Source organism: Aricia agestis, chromosome 6 (genome assembly GCF_905147365.1).
Source record: "Aricia agestis chromosome 6, ilAriAges1.1, whole genome shotgun sequence".
NCBI classification, from domain to species: Eukaryota; Metazoa; Arthropoda; class Insecta; order Lepidoptera; family Lycaenidae; genus Aricia; species Aricia agestis.
Window position 1 is genome coordinate 296,510 of NC_056411.1, and position 18,166 is coordinate 314,675.

Here is an 18,166-nt window from a genome sequence, read left to right on the forward strand (position 1 = left end):
ATTAATATCTCTCTATAACAAATATATTTTGATAAAGGTAACAAAAACTGTTAAAATAATGTTAATAGTCACAACTTCTCGTTACTTAAACATATTTTCAGATAATTATTAAGTGTAAAGCACGCGATCTTGAATATTTTTCGGAATGTGTGAATGACGAATTTATATTGACGGTTTCAATCCAGCGTGGATTGAATGATGCATAATATTATTGTTACTATGTCCTTAGCAAATCAGAACCAGAAATAAGTTCAAGTGCTTAGTAAACAATACACAGAGCTAAACTATCATCCCATTATATCAATTGCAACGTTTTTCCAAAAACAAACAAGTGAACACCGGGAAACAACAGCTATCCCCGTCCCGCTCCCGCGCGCAGCCATCTCGCTCGCGCTGATGTCATTAGGCGTCCATTTTTGTGCGCGCTCGGAGCCCGATCCAATTTCAAACTCATTTGTTAGAGCATAAAACAATTATTAAAAAACGCCGGTGATTCGGCGAGCAATTTCTCTCGTTTTACATCACTTAGAGTCTCCTCCCCCCCGCGCCCCTCCTAGCATCCCTCCCCGCACCTCCCAGCCACGAAGTATATTGAATAATATAAATACTTTGTCATTCTGTCTGTCTACAAGAATTTCGTGGGGATTTACCCCGGAAATATATCCCGGGAATGGACATCTAATAATACTTTCTAACCCGAAATGTGCAGTTTTCTCGTAATAAGCGAATTTCGGTGCAACTCAGCTGACTTAACTTTGAGAACCACTGCGCTGTTATAAGGAAACAAACGGATTCAATATGTTATACGACTAAAGTAACGTATCTTCTCTCAATCGACATTGAAATTGTTAGCACTATAATTAATCCTCTTAAAAAAGTCCTCCTTTTTCGTTGTTCAGTTTTATGGAGTTTGATAAATCAGATTTACCCACAACATTATCTATCATAAATCATAATGTTGAATGTTGTTATTTTTGTTAAAATGACGTCACCAGAAATCATCAGTCAGTATGTGGCCGCATATACAGTGCAGCTGTAATTGAGTACATTACAATTACAACAAACCCCCAGCCCCCCCTGGCCCCTAACTCCCCAGCCCTCCGGCGTATCACAGCGACTCATTCAGTTACAGTAATTGCATGTTAGATACAATTGAGATTTTACAGTTAAACTTTTGGGTTCCGTAACATAATTTTCGATTTTATACTTTTTTTTGATATCATAATATAAGTATTTACACTACGAAAACTTAAAAACGTCTTTGTCCTTATAATTTGTATCTCATGCTTATAAGGAACAGCTGGTTTAATAATGTACCTAATGTTTCCGTTTCCGGGCTATGTTTTGCTTTTTAGGCCACATTTACCACCACAGCAAATGCGTAATGTAATATCAGTTTTCAGTGATTTTTTTCTAAAACACAACAAATTCGGGGATTTTAATTTACGTTACCATATTATTTTGAAAAAAATATTGTAATACGAATATCTTGATAGTCAGTTTGCCTAAAACTCTATGATATTATAATAAACTGTTAGTTCTAACTTTTGTACCGAAATTTCACGCACATCCTGCGGACCCCTAAACTGTGTGAGTTATTGTGTTTGTGCGCCCCGCGGCGAGCCGCAGGTCGGAGCGGGCCGCGGGCGCGCATATGTCTAATTACACACTAAACGATCATACATACAGATATTTAAACTGCACCGCTTTGCGTTTTGACGTCCCCAAAAATACTATTGAGAAAATTATAGTCTTGAAGGTGCGCAAGGCAAGGGAAACCAAGAAGGAAAGCGGAAAAATAGCTCACAGCAAAACATCCACATGTTGAAATTTGAGTTATAGCTCTAAGGAAAACGCGCACGACGCATTGTAGTAAACACTGAAAGACCATATTATCATAAAGAAAATAATATGTTCCTGTCTGAAATGCTATTCGATTCCAACGCGTTGTGGCAATGAAGAAATTAAATTAAATCTTTGACTTAGATTAATGAATTAATTATCGTGACAACTAATTTTAATTTATAATAGTGTCTTTGTCAGGCTGTCCTATTGACCCATATTTTATAAGATGCAGTTGATTAAATTTTGTTAAATATCCATAATCCTTTAAAAAATAATTCAATTGTTATTCTATCAGATGAAAGGATCCCCAAACACTATTCCGACCCACACTATTAGATGATAGATAACAACTGATTCCCAAAATCGCATTACCTCCGTCCCGCTCGCACGCCGCGCGCCCTCTCTCTCGCACACTCGTTAGTGACTGACAATAATCGTCATCTTAACACAATAAAATAACAATAAACAAAAAAGAATCAATTTGACAGCCCTACAGATTTAGGAATACGTTTAGGGTAGCCCTTATATCTACGTTATAGAGTTGAAAATATTATGCCTCTGTGAAAAGTTAGGGTTGCATGCGGGTAAAAAGCGCGGCATTTGTGCGAGGCGGGTCCCAATATGGCGCTTACGAATAAAATTGAATTTTTTTACTTTTAATTACGGCAGGGGTCGCGTTAAAAAGCGTCGATGGGCCCCTCGCAATGTTTATTTTGTTACTAAACTCGTTAAAATAAGATCAACGACTCTATTACTTCGTCGAGATTACATTTTGGGAGATATTGGGTTATTGGAAATAAAAAACCTAATCACGAACATTGTTCGAGTTTCGTTAGCCCTTAATAATGTCGATAATAATAATAATAACGAGTACCAGGAAACGAAACAACTTGTTTACTCACATCTAATTCCCATTCAAAAATGTTTAATCCTCGAAAAGTAAGGACATTATCGAATACTCGAAGTAGTCAAGAACGAAGTTTGAGGCATTGTGTGTCGCACAATCGGCGTATTTGTGCGATGATCGCATTGTGCGACACAACGCCTTCGAATACATTGTGCGATAGCCCCAATAGCGCATAAACCCAGGCTCGGGTCTCAAAGACCCCGACTCGGCCGGTGAATGAAGTTTTTGCGCTGACCGCTCTCGGGTTACGAGTCCGTCAGTTCGCTACAAAAACCCCGAAATGACCAAGCGCTTTGTCGCATGTTTGCGGTTTACACTAATATTATTATTGGGTGATGTTGAAGTGCGCGATTACCGGAGCTATTGTGCGCTGCCATAACAGCTTAAATCGGTAGCTAGTGGCTTATCAAACTACGAATTCAATTCGAAACTTTGATTGTAAAAACCTTTGACAACAACTTTTAAAATAATTTTGAATATGATATTTATATTTGAATAACTTTATAATTATTTTTTACTATGAATTGTTTTAAATTGTGTGAACTATAAATAATAGCGAGCCTAATTAAAATAAACCTTGGCCTCTACGGGAAAACTCCATTACATTGCATTCCAATAAAGTATCGAATATTCAGTATCACGAGTTACGATCGCGGTTTTATTCAGTCACAGTAACAATGGTGGTTTGGCCAATTATCGTGTCGGTGTTGGGTAACAGTTGACACAGACAATGCGATACGCCGGACAGACAGACCGACAGACGTCTTATGTGTACAGAAGTTGCGCAGACGCAAAGGTGTTGCGCGAAATGTATACTGAAGTTTTTGTCAGAGAGCGCGCCGCGCGCCGCCCCGTCTGATACACGAGAGTACCGTGTCGCGAAAAAGTTCTATTATTACAATAGAATGTCGTGGTCAACGAGTAGGTAGTACTCGTAGTTTTTATTTATAAAGAAGTGCTTTAAAACAGGTTGTATATTATATTATTTGCACTAACTTAAGACCTAAATTCACTTTGATTAGTGTGAATGCAGGTGATTATTGATTAGGAGAAATTAAAGGACTTACACTAATCAGTAATCAGTCACTGTCCGAACTTAAATAAATTTCTTTCTCCTGATTACTAATCACCTGCACTTATCATTTATGCACTAATTATACTTATCAGTTATGCACCAAACCCAACCGTAGAAATTTTTTGAAAGGTTTTTATAGGTCTCAGCAATTTCTTTGATTACTGCAACATTGGCGAAAAATGTTTATGGAACTGACTATTCCCGATAATCTTTGACGTGATGGTGGACATTTCGAATTGACGACGCATATTCGACGTATAATTACAACTGAAATGTTGCTTTATAATTTCAACATTTTTTTATTATAATTATGTGTATTTCATCTTTTCCGGAAACTACTCAATATATGAGCAAGAGTCCTTATTAAAATTAGACTCGGTTGTTACAAAGTTACTGATCTTGTTTCTAACAACTTAATAAACACACAAAAAACAAAATTGCAATAAAATCACAATTCACGAAAGATTAAATTGTAATACCATTTGTTGACATACTCGACGGCATTCAGTTAAGTGTTAAATGAACTCAGTCGACAATGTGTCGAGACAGCAGCGAAGGGTTAACTATAGAGGGCTTATGTCAGGTAAAGAGTTGTGACGAAGGTCCCGCAATAATAGACCAATGTTAGCGAATATTACGATTTGTAAACTTTTAAATTTCTGTCCAAATCTGAAGGTTTTTTTTCAGTTTATTCCTTTTAGTACAAGTAACTTATGCTTTGTACGTACTCATAAGTACAGTTAAGAAAGAGTAGACACTTTACTTTAACTTTATTTGCTGAACGTCATCACGTTCGAATGGTGTATTTGCCTTGTATTTCCATCAAAGATCTCTATTTCCATCGACAACGTTTGTATATTTTGATTAACATCACCCTCACTATGTGATTGTAAAATTATATTTGGCATCTATTCTTTTGTGACAAGCTGCACGTGAGCCAAATAGGATCACTTCGTTGTCGGAGCATTATTGAATGTCTATTATTTCTCTTATGTCATTAAAAGATATAAGAAAAATATGCGCTATTTTTCTTACGCCATTCGATGACATTACGAGAATGTAGTTCCTGCTGACCCTTTAGAAAAGTTGGCCAATGTCAGTCCCGAAGGAGTGCCCTTATTGGCACCATATACTTGGGCCCTGTGGTGGTCCCCGGTGGCTGTGAGTGGCTGTGAGTGTCTCTCTCGGCTCGGCGGAGGTGAGGAAATGTGTTGTCCGGGTGTGCCGCGATACCTCCGTCTCCGCTCTGCTAGTGATGTGGCACGGTCGATGCTCGATAAGCATGGTGACGTTTAATATTTGCCTCAAAAACCAACCAGACAAGAGTTATTTCGCTATATACTTTAGATAGCGGCAAAGCTGAGGTTTGTGCACACAGACATAATTTTCAATATAATTCCTTGTTCACTTTTCACATTATTGAAGTAAAACTATCCCACCAAGACATAAAATGTAAAAGGAGTGAAGCAAAATATTGCATAGCTTTAATACTTCTGTCGTAAAAAGTCAATAGATTTCTTTATTTTATAACTATTATACTAGCTTTAGGGGCCCTATTGGACGGGTAAGTTCTCCCAAAAAATGCATACGAGTACCATCAAAAGAAATATTAATTCGTGATATGAAAGTTTTTTTTGTTGTGATAAAAAATAGGAAGTTTAAAAAATGGGAAGTTTGATCATGCACTTTGGGGGTTTTCAAGGCCCGGGGCCCCGTACAATAATTGATACGGCATATGTGGTTATAGCTACGCCTCTGTTACCTTAACTCCGGTTGTGCGGTTTTAATTTTAGCAAATTGCGTTACATTGCAGGCATTATAAAATCTGCCATTTTTTTTACACAATATGATTAATATTTCTTTAACTAGAGGTAAATAATTTATGTTTCTTATTTTACTCTAAATAATATACTATCTATGTACCTATCGATAAAGAAACCCGTTTGTTTGCGGAGCGTCCCTGCTCGGCGGGCGGGGGCGGGCGGCGCGCGAAATTGGAGGAAAACTTTCGTAAGGGGAAATGAAATGGGATTGATAAAAATTGGAACCAAGCCGCTGCACAGGCCCGGACTCGGGGGTTTCATAAGAAGCAGACTCTTTATTACCTTTTGTAGATAGTTATTGTAAAAAATGTTTTGATACAAATTATGTATTTTTTACAATAAGTACAAGTAACTTCTAAAAAAACGTAGTAATTACTACTTTGTTTAATTTAAGTGTACCTTAATTATTATATTTAAGTACCTTTATTACTACAGTCTACAGGTAAATGTCAGGTAATCGTCATTCACATAGTTCTCATTGACTGTTGCACAAAAAAGTTGAAACTCTTAGTTCTCACTTGGCTTCTGCCTTTTCCAACAATAATCATGCATTGCAGCTGTTCAATGACCCCGCTCTTCGCCATCACAATTGGCAATATCTTCCCCCGCGCAGCCCACACTCCGTGCCTGTCCCTCACGAGGGCTCGAAATTCACTTAGCTTCGTTTGTCGAAGCTTTTCGCCTCTTGAAACTTTTCAATAGCCTGCAATCGAATTCCCCCTCCCCCCCTCCCCGTACCCCCGCACTCGCCCGCGGTGCATGTGACGCGAGGTAAATCGTGCGACACTCACATTGTGTGGATGCGGAGGATGTAGGTGTAGAATATTTTAGTGTACTGTGCTCCTACCTGGTGCCTTCGACTATATTGGATGATGTTTTGCTTCTATTTTAAAGAATCGTACGTTACCTACGGCCACTTACCAGGTTCATACATAACGGGGATTAGACTTGACTGTCAAGGATTTTTTTTTATTAAATAAGGGGGCTAACGAGCAAACGGGTCACCTGATGGTAAGCAACTACCATCGCCCATGGACACTCACAACATCAGAAGATCTGCAGGTGCGTTGCTGGCTTTTTAAGAGGGAATACGCTCTTTTCTTGAAGGTTTGCAGGTCGTATCGGTCCGGAAATACTGCTAGTGACAGTTCGTTCTAGAGTTTTACAGTGCGCGGCAGAAAGTTACGCGAAAAACGCACGGTGGAAGACTGCCACTCATCAAGGTGATGAGGATGGTATGATTTTCGCGTGGGACGATAGCGAAAAGTTGCAGGTTATTTTTCCGAACAAATTGTATTTAATACACCTTCTTGACTCTTGACCTTAAAGTTTCTGGCTTCGAATCAAACGCTGGCAACAGCCTTATAATTATAGGCTTATTATATTAGACAGGAAATCTACTTGACTAATCTATATACAGGGTGTAACAAAAATAAGTGATAATACTTTAGGGTGTTAACATGTTCCTTGTAGAGAGTTCACTGTGAAAGTAGCAGCGCCGAAAGACCAAAAATTTTTTTCACTTTTGTATGGGGAAACTCGTGACGCTCGGGCCGTTGCCCATACAAAAGTGAAAAGTTTTTTTCGTCTTTCAGCACTGCTACTTTCACAGTGAACTCTCTACAAGGAACATGTACACACCCTAAAGTATTATCACTTATTATATATAGTACACACCCTAAAGTATTATCACTAAAGTATTATCAGCCACGACGCGAATTTCGCGTCGTGGCTGTTTCACTGTGACCACAACGCGTTGTGAGCCATTTTTTCGCTCATTGAGCGATTTCGGTCTTTGAGCGTAACATATATAAAACTCAAAGGTGACTGACTAATTGACATAGTGATCTATCAACGCACAGCCCAAACCACTGGACGGATCGGGCTGAAATTTGGCATGCAGGTAGATATTATGACGTAGGCATCAGCTAAGAAAGGATTTTGATCAATTCTACCCCCAAGGGGTTAAAATAGGGGATGAAAGTTTGTATATAATACTTCCTAACGCGGGCGAAGCCGCGGGCAAAAGCTCGTGGGTATATAAAGTTGTTTTTGTGCCTGAACTATCGCCAAACATGTGATTTATTTGATCCGAACCACATATTAGGTAAAGAAAATACAGTGCTCTTGGGCAGCTTTGGGCACTCCTATTTAACTATACTATTGCCAACGAAACCTACCGTTACCGAAATCGGTCTGGGGAGTATTATTATTATTTGCATAATTACGTATGTTTAGAATCAAAATTTACATTTTACTGACCACTGGGCTTAGACGTTAGAGCACATAGTACATAACACTATTCACAAAGTATATTATGTTTATTGTATACGGTCATTATTAGTTTACTGAGCACGATGTGTTGTGCTACACAATGGCCACTTGATCCGACTTAACAAAAAGGTGTTAATGCGTTGCGGATCGGCGCTGAGGGGAGAGGGGCCGTCTACAGGGTGAGTTTTTGCCACGCACACAGACCTCATTAGTTCGCGATTAACAGTAATTATGCAGTATATTAAGAGGGTTATGTTATTATTGTATTCAACAGCTTAGGTCAGTGTAATCATAAAAATATGGTATTGCATTATCGTAAGGCAATACCTTAAAATGCAAAGGTCGCATTTTAAATTGTATCTTGTAAGATAATTTGTGGTATCTTATCGAGGTCTTGTTTTACTAAGTAATAACATTTTCTACATTCTTAACTAATAACGGCCTTTTAGTTTAGTCAGTTACTATTAATTCTAATCCACTGTCTTAATAATTTTGCTGTACTTATGCTTAAACTTGATTTCTTAGTTAGAAAAAGGTACGGTAAATAGACAAAAGAAATTCCCAATTTCAAATAAGAGATTTTTAGTATTATTTTATAAAAATATGTATTGTAATAATATTATAATATGTATAATGTATATTATTATGTGTAATAACCACAACCCCCTGTAGGTGCGATCCGCAGCATATTCTCCACGGGCATCAAGCCGTGAAATGTCCCATAATCTATCAACACCGCCGATGAAACCACCGCTCTTATTACTACACTCTATCATCGCCTTTACCCCATACAGCTAAAGGCCATAATCCCGTGTATATTTCTGCAAAAAATAGAGTATTCGGAGGGTGTACGGTAGACATTAGGCTATCATTAGGGTGAGCGCGCGGCGGGCGGCGGATTACCGCATTACACACACTATTACTTATTAATAATGTTAATAATCTCCTTACACGATGTTTTTTAATAATATCGCATCTGTATCCGCCGTATACTCCCGCTGTGTACTTCCTGGGAGTTTTGTTGAGAAACATTTTTAACAAAATTGGTCAAAAAGTGTACGTGAATGTTGTACGACAATGATTAAAGATTTTGATACCTGAGAGATTACGTTCAGGAGCCACCAGCGAGATTTCCGTAATTCAATTTTGTTTCCTGAAATAAATAAATAAAATAACTACAATTGACATGTATTTAATTATTATTCCTATTATTTATTTACATAATTTTAAAACTAGCCTAAACTAGACACACTGGTAAAATACATAGGTGACATTTACGTCTTGGCGCTATTTGTCGTCGTGGGCAAGTACTAACGCTAAAACTAATCGACTTTCTCTAATCATTATTCTTAAATAAAAAAATTAATCTTAGAAGTTTCTCTACAATCAGGTATGTAGCAAATAGCATATTTAGTCGCTAATTAGTCGAGCTGCGAAGTAACAATTTCCCAGCGCGATGTAATGTGATAATAGTGAGTAATGACGCGACGTCCGGCGACAGAACAGCCGGCGATAAGGAGGAACTGAAGAAAGCGCCGCTTCCTCCACGCGGCCCAAGACACAGACGACTTGTGTGAATGTCTTGTGTGGTGTGTTTGCTAGATATTAGTAGCAGTAAGAAACTGAATTTGAGACTTTTTAACTAGTCAATAATTTCGAGCAGAGCTACCGTTGCAGCCACGTTGTGATGTGGCTCTATTTTACTGGGATGCAGAATTTGTAACGTTGCGTCTCACAGAGAAGAGCGTGGAGACTGCAAATTCAGGAGCCTGGCTCCATTATATGAGATCAGATGACATTAAGAGTCATGAATCTTATGGCGTCTTACGCGTAGGTAAAAGATAACATATTTTAGGTTCTTCTGAACTCATCTTGTAAAGAAAAATCATGTTAAAATAAGAATTATTACATAACTAGACGTTCCGCGCGGCTTCACCCGCGTAAATTAGATATTTCACAGACAAATTAGTCCACAACAAAAAAAAATTCAACGATCCTCCACGTGGTCTACTTCTTATCTGTGCCAAATAACATAAAAATTGCTCCAATAGTTCGTGAGATAAGCTCTTTCAAATAATTTCACCCGTTTTTTCCACATTTTCCTCTATTTCTTCGCTCTTATTAGTCTTAGCGTCATAAAATATAGCCTATTATAGCCTTCCTCGATAAATGGGCTATCTAACACTGAAAGAATTTTTCAAATCTGACCAGTAGTTCCTGAATCCTGAGATTAGTGCGTTCATACAAACAAACTCTTCCGCTTTGTAATATTAGTATAGATTTAGCCATATTATTCTATTTTGCTGTCGCCTGTGTCTCGCGCCGCCACGTCGTCGCTAATCACAATGAATGTATATCAGTAATTGCGTTAAGTTTTCCATTTCCCGCCGCTTCCCCCGCCCGCCCCTGCACCCCCCGCCCGCTCCCGCCCGCCCCGCGCACGCCGTGAAATATTACTGTTTGTTCCTTTGCGCTTGCAACTGAATTATAAATTCATATTCATTGCTACAAAATAGCAGAGAAGTTGATGGATAGGAAGATGGTGGACCTACGTAAATTGATCGCGTTTTGTCAAACTCCGGCGACTGAACACCGATAACATAATATTATTTTAATTGACACAACTCAACCAAATGACGTAGGAACGTCTTCTACCTGAATCAATTTCGTCGATGGTAGTTACAGAATATGTGTGACTGTGGACAGTCATAACCTGGATTCTTAATCTCTTCTTCAAACCTCTAAAATGATTAAGATGAATTTGGTAAGCAGGTACTTTAATAGTCCCTAGAATCAATTTTAGCCATCGCACCTACTTTTTCGAGTGGACTTGCAATTTAACTGCGGAAGTTGCAGTTTAAATCACATTGCAAACTTTATAAGTACACTTACTAATACCAGAACTAATAAGCAGCACGCAGTGAGCCCCTCACAGTACAATGCAACCTTCGTATTGTATTCGGAGTGAGTGTGTATTGTCGCACGCTTTGCTCTCATAATAAACTTTTTACGACCAAAAAATAAGCTTTATTCTCCCGGAAACTTAAATTTAAACCTTAATCCCTTATAATAGAATCTCTTTACCTGCGTTATATTGTAGAGTGTTAAGTAGGTGTTAATTTTGACGCAATTTTTTGTTGTTTGTTGCGCAAGAGTGTTTGTTGTGATGGAGACGTCGCTTTGTCACCGATACACAACAGATACAACAGCGTGCTAGCAGGAACAATGGCAGCTTTGTATTCGTTACATTATCGAAAAAGAATTAAAGACGTGAGTGGATAAGGTGGTAACTAACAGTTTGAAATCTGACGTTTTTCTGCATAAATGCAGGCTTTAGGACCGAAAAAGATTTGAAATCAAAAACTGTGGATTATATCTAGCTAGATATATGTATTAGCTAGAATCAGATCATGAAGTAGGTAACTTACAAGTTTTGTTTAAATTGTAGGGGAAAAAATGAGTAATTGCTCTTAATATGTTGTAAAATGTTACAACATCTACTCATGTCTTTAATTGTAAAAGAATAATGACAAACCCCAATTATATGATTTTTAACAACTGTCCGAATACCTTGCTGTTACATGCCCTGCTAGGATCCTAAGTACTGTTGTGGTATGGCGCGTGAAATGTAATCTGTGTTTTCACACTTTTCGGCATTATTTACACTCGGGTACAACCGCAACGAGACTGTCGTTGGTTTCTCCACAAACAATGAAGATTAGTATTATGGTTCTGCTAAAGAATTGCGACATTATTACATTTTACAAGTAAATCTCTTGTAAGGAATTGAGAGGTTGCTGGTAATAATTGTTTGAATTTATCGTGTCTAATCAAATAGTGTAACTTTTTTATAGCAATATCACAGAAGTCAGTTCTTGTAAACGATGCGACGAGAGATGAGTTCTTACCACTTGTTATTGTAAGAATTAACTACCCTCAACACAACAGTCAATACTTATTAATTATATTTAAATACATTTTAATTGCATTATCGTATTTAAAACAATGAAAGAAAACGTTCAAAATCTTTCCATTAATAAATTTAAAAAAGTAGTTAAAGAACGTTTGTGTGCCAAAGCCTATTATAAGGTCAATGATTTCATAAACGATGGCACATCTTGGGAGTAGGATGGCTTCTTGCAAGGCTACTTCTTCATTATTATAGGACTTACAATTATGTATGTGGATATTGTATATAATATTTAGTTACAAAATTGTAAACTTTATTTTAAAAGATTAATTTTTTTCTCACTTTTTTTGGTAAAAAAGTGGGCCCCGTGCGAGTTTCTTACGCCGGTTCTTCTCGCCGGGTTAGTTCCCGAACCGGTGGTAGGCATCATGTAGGACTTTCTGAAAACATTTATTTTAAATTTATTCAGAAATAAAACAATTTTGATTTTGATTTTTGATTTTGATTTTTGATTTTGAATGAAACAAAATAGTAACGTAGCAAAATTGACTAATCATTGCAAAACCTATCAAACAGTAAAAGGCAATGAGAGAAAGAAAATTAAAAGCTGTTACAAGCGAGCTGCACTAGCGGTAGGAGCTGCACAAGCTGCGCCCGGCGGCGGCGCTCGCGATAATCGCGAACCAATTAAATGAGCTTATTTCCGTAATTCTGAGCGATTGCCGCTCCGAAACCTTTCATTACACTGGGCCTCGTCACCAGCAAAATAAACTCTAACATCATAGACACAGAGTTCAAAATTAATCGCGTTATCACTGCGAAAACGTGCTGATTTTATACACGATTGTGTTCAAACGATTATGTGTCTTATTGTGTTCGTGAAGAGGCTGTATTCCCGTGAGGACGACGATGAAAAGTCGTAAATGGGAAATTGTGAGCTAACTCAGCGATGGAATAAAACAACTCTTTGCGCTAATAATGAGAAAGTATACGTAGAGCAGCTCGCCATAGAGACGCCAATTACCAATCATTATTTTTGTTAATCAAGCTTTTAAGGCCCGAGTGCTTTATTTTTAAGGCCTATTCTAGGTAAATGCAAGTCCTGTACTCCTTTGTTAGAATAAAAAAGTAGTACGTTTCTCTTTTACAAAATATGAAAGACGTAACATAATATTTAATGCAGAATATATCTAATCTGTCTGGACCTAGAATTATATTTTCAAACACTTGTTTGGAAAACAGAGATATGAACCTGTAAAATCAAAGAACTAAAAAATATGGGATGTAAGTTGTACGTAATTTACTCCCTAAGGGAGATCGCAGACGGCAGACTCGTGTTGTTGTAAATTCATCGATCATTTCAACAGTGACTTATAAGTATTAGAAGGAAACATTATGATTTTTTAAATTACTACCAACCTTCTCGAATCTTCCGATTCTTCATGTTACTAACTGCTGTTAGTAACATAACATGCTTCTATAAGTATAATACTGTTCCTACAGGTAATTTCCTAAATAAAAATAAATAAAATAAAAAATGTTTTATTTCTAAGTAAATTTGAATCAAATTTTTTCAGAATGTCTACCTGATGCCTACCACCGGTTCGGGAACTACCCCGGCGAAAAGAACCGGCGTAAGAAACTCGCACGGGTTCCACTTTTTACCAAAAAAGTGAGAGAAAAATTGTTCTTTTAAAATAAAGTTTACAATTTTGTAACTTAATATTATATACAATGTCAGCATACATAATTGTAAGTCATAATATAATAATGTAGAAGTAGCCTTGCAAGAACCATCCTACTCCCAAGATGTGCCATCTTCTATGAAATCATTGACCTTATAATAAGCTTTGGCACACAAACGCTCTTTGACTACTTTTTTGAATTTATTAATGGAAAGATTTTGAACGTTTACTGGGATTTTTAAAGGCGTATACATTGACCTTTAAAAGATTTACTGACTTTACTAAGTCTGATCACTGGCATGTCCAGCTTGTGCTTATTTCTAGTATTTCTACAGTGAATGTCACTTTTAACTTTAAATTTATTTATATTTTTTCTAACATATATTACATTATCCAAAATGTATTGAGAAGCAACAGTTAGAATACCAATTTCTTTAAATTTATCTCTCAGAGATTCTAAAGCAGACATTTTATAAATAGAACGTATGGCTCGCTTCTGCAGCACAAATATTGTATTAATGTCGGCAGCGTTTCCCCATAAAAGGATTCCATATGACATCCTACTATGAAAATAACTAAAATATACTAATCGTGCCGTGTCTTCGTCAGAAATTTCTCTAATTTTTCTGACTGCATATGCTGCAGAACTGAGCCTACCTGCTAGATTAGCAATGTGAGGACCCCACTGTAATTTACTATCAAGTGTAATACCTAGGAATACAGTATTATCTACCAAATTCATCTTCTCATCATTTAATAGCACATTGGTTTGGACTTGCCTAACATTGGGCAAAGTAAACTTTATACATTTAGTTTTACTAGAATTTAAAAGTAAGTTATTAACATTAAACCAATGTACTATTTTTGAGAGAGCACTGTTTACCTCGTCGTAGTTCGTCTGTTGTCGCTTCACTTTAAAAATAAGTGAAGTGTCATCAGCAAAAAGCACTATCTCATTATTATTATCCTTTACTAGATAAGGTAAGTCATTTATATAGATGAGAAAAAGAAAAGGGCCTAGGATAGATCCCTGTGGGACACCTAATTCTATTTTGGTTCCATTGGACCTTTTACTATTTACCTCAACCCTTTGAGTCCTATTTTTAAGGTAAGAAGTCAAAAAGCTGAGAGCAGAGTCCTTTATGCCGTAGTGGCGCAGTTTCCTGATCAATGTAGCATGCTCAACACAATCAAAGGCTTTGGAGAGATCGCAAAACACACCTAAGGCATCCTGCGACTCCTCCCAAGCTTTAAAAATACTACAAAGAAGTCCTATACCAGCATCCGTTGTGGATCGACCCTTAGTAAATCCGTATTGGTTATCGTGCAGCAAATTATTTTAATTAAAATGCACTAGTAATTGTTTTAAAATATTTTTTTCAAATATTTTACTAAAGGTCGGTAGAATCGATATAGGCCTGAAATTAGTGGGATCCGATTTAGTCCCGGCTTTAAATAAAGGAACAATCTTGCTATGCTTCATCAAGTCAGGAAAAACGCCATTTTTTATGCAGTCATTAAAAACATTGCTAGATGAGGAGCTACGATATCAATTATTGATTTAATAATTTTTCATTGTCACAGGAATAAACACAAGATTTTTCTTCGCGTCACTGTCATATTTCATATTAAAAGAAGCTATTTGTCTACAGTGATCAGAACTTAGCTTATTAATTATTTCTTTTTTATGAGGAATAAGATTAGTAAATATGTTGTCAATACAAGTGGCTGTAGTCTCACAGACCCTTGTAGGTTCCTGAAACAAACTGTAAAGGTTATACGATTGAAATAAAGATGTGAATCTAACAGTAATGGAAGTTAAATCTAATAAATTAATGTTAAAATCACCACCTTTTTGTTAGATGCACATATTTTTGACAAAATTTGTTCCATTGTTACTGCAAAAGAATCGTATAACCCTGATGGAGGCCTATATACGCCCACAATGATTAGATGGCTCAGCTCTATGCAAGCCACTTCTATTATTCGTTCAGTAGAGAGACTGACGATATCCTTACGTTTCTTAAACTTCAAACTGTTTCTGATTAAAATTAGAGAGCCTCCTCTAATGGCATTTTCTCTACTGAACGAACTTGCTATCTGGTGATCATTGAAATTGAAAATGAGTTCATGTGATCTGAACCAATGTTCAGATATACACATAATATCAATGTTAAATTCCTTTAAAAATAACTCAATTTCAAGTTCTTTACCTACCATACCTTGTAAATTCTGATGCACCAGATTAATCAAATTACATTTATTTTTCCTCAGTTTAATTGAGTCTATCAAGTTATTGGTAGGATTTTCAACATTAGACTTGAACTTAATTCATTTGTGCAAGAGATGTCCTCCATTGTCTTATTATCTAATTTAAATAAGTATTTGGAACATATTCCAAATTGTTAACACTATGACTAATATTCTGCTCAATAAAAGCAGTAGTCGGGGAAGCCAAAAACTTGGCTGGGTTTATGTATAAAAAGTTAAATAGCAACTTGGCTATACGTCGTTTATAAAAATAAGATAAGAAGAACTTATCTCTTTTCATTGTGGATACCTTAAAATCTAAATTATTGATATCTATAACCTGACATTCCTTATGTGAGTCATTCAAAATTATACAATTATTATTTACAGCAGTATACATAAGGCTGTTCAGCTGATATCTAGTAAAATTTTCTTTATTATCACTCTTTGGCAACATTTGTATATAAGGATAAGGAAAAGTAAACAAGATAACTTTTTTTAAATTTTTCAATACTAAATAACTGGTCCAAAAATTCAGTCATCTGTTTCGTATTTACCTTTCCTTTCCTCCCAACTAAAATTATTAATGTACTATTCGGACAATAATTCATAGTTAAGGCCCTTTTTAAAATTTCACTGTATGTAGCTCCGGGCATACAAAAATTAGAGATAGATTGTCCAATACACATTCTATTCAAATATACAGCCAAATCTTTACCTAACTCGTCACTGAACAAAGTAATGTGTGTTGGGCATTCAGTATGCACCTTCTGACTGGAACATATATCTGCTACTTTATTTAAGACATAGAGATCTGTTTTATTTGAGAAGCCGTTGACCCTCAATAGAGAGTAAACCCAGTCCTCATTGTAATGAGTCACTTCGACCAGATCATTCATAGCTGATATATGCCCCTGCATTTCATGCTGTGACAATTCATATTTCTTTTTCAAATTATCCAAGGAGTCGAGGAGTATTGAAATTTCGGCCTGAAGGTTGCATACATCGGCCTCATAGCTACATTTAATTTGCTCTAAGTCAATTTTACAATTTAGCAAATTATTATTCAATTTTTGGTTTTCTTTAGCAATTTTTGATAAGTTATTTATACATTTTTTATTTTTCAGTGACAGTTTACAGTATTGTTTGATGCACTTTCTGATTTTAATGTATTTCTTTAATTTTTTCTTATTATTCATTTTACACAGTGGTAATGTATCGTCACCGGTCAAATCAATAGTAGAAATGTCAACGTTACATGATTTTCTGTTAGAATCAAACTTACTTTTGTTACAAATGAGTTCATCAAATAAAGTTTGTGTTTGGGTGGCACTTTGAACATGGGTTTGTTCTTCAAGCTTTAAAATATAGTCCTCAGCATTATTCAGTTTGGTTTTTAAGTTAGCCGAGTTCTTGAGAGTGTTTTCATACTCCTCCCTGCATTGGTCGAAGCCGTCGACGATGCTCTGTAGTTCCATGTTTTGTTTCTGAATGTCATCAAAGTCCAAGCTTAACTTTTAAGTTCTAATTTTAACTCTTTATTCTTTTGTAATACAGATAGCATTTCTTTTTTATTATCATCTCTCTCCCTTAACAGCATTTGGCACTGGTACCTATATTGTTTTAGTTCTGCGAGGGCCACACGAAGTTGCTCCTCAGTACGGCGGGCCACGGCTGAGCGAGTCATCATTTTGCTGTCCATTCCCGAGCACTGAAATTGGTTTTTTGGTATGTTAGGCTTAAACGACTTTGGTAGTTAATATTGCAAGTCACCTTTTACTTTATAAGCAAAAGCCAGCCTCAATATTTTAATGTAAGTAATGTAATTTATGTACAGTTACAAAGCAAATGGAAAGACTAAGCAAAATGATAAGAAAGGAAATAAACAAAGAACAAAGTGCGGAAGACAGTTATATAGACAAATTGAATAGTTTATATGAATATAACTGTACAACTCAGAATTTGCAAACTTAAATTCTGAGTCTTTTTGAGGATGTCTCTTTGCTTGTATAATGTATGTAAAGTATTTGGGGTTTGTGTTTGTCTGAGCTTGTTGTTTTTATCTACAACTTCGCTTCCACGACTTGTCAAGCCAAGAGAGAAATAAACTTAGCCAAGTGTGATTGTGGACGTATCTCACTGGGGTGAGAGGTGTGGAGTGGATTTATTGTTACAATTATCGTAAAAAGTGACTAAAAGATTTAAAAATAAAAGCAATACTCCCCGGGATTAAGCAGTCCTTGAGAATAATCCAGCTCCAATTATTTGAATTCGTCCAGTCGTTGACAGGTGCACTTGACTTGAATTTTATATTACAAAATTACACAGTTTTACACAAATACTGCTAAGGGTTGAAGAGTAACAATAGTTTTTAACACTTATACTTTTGTTTTTAAG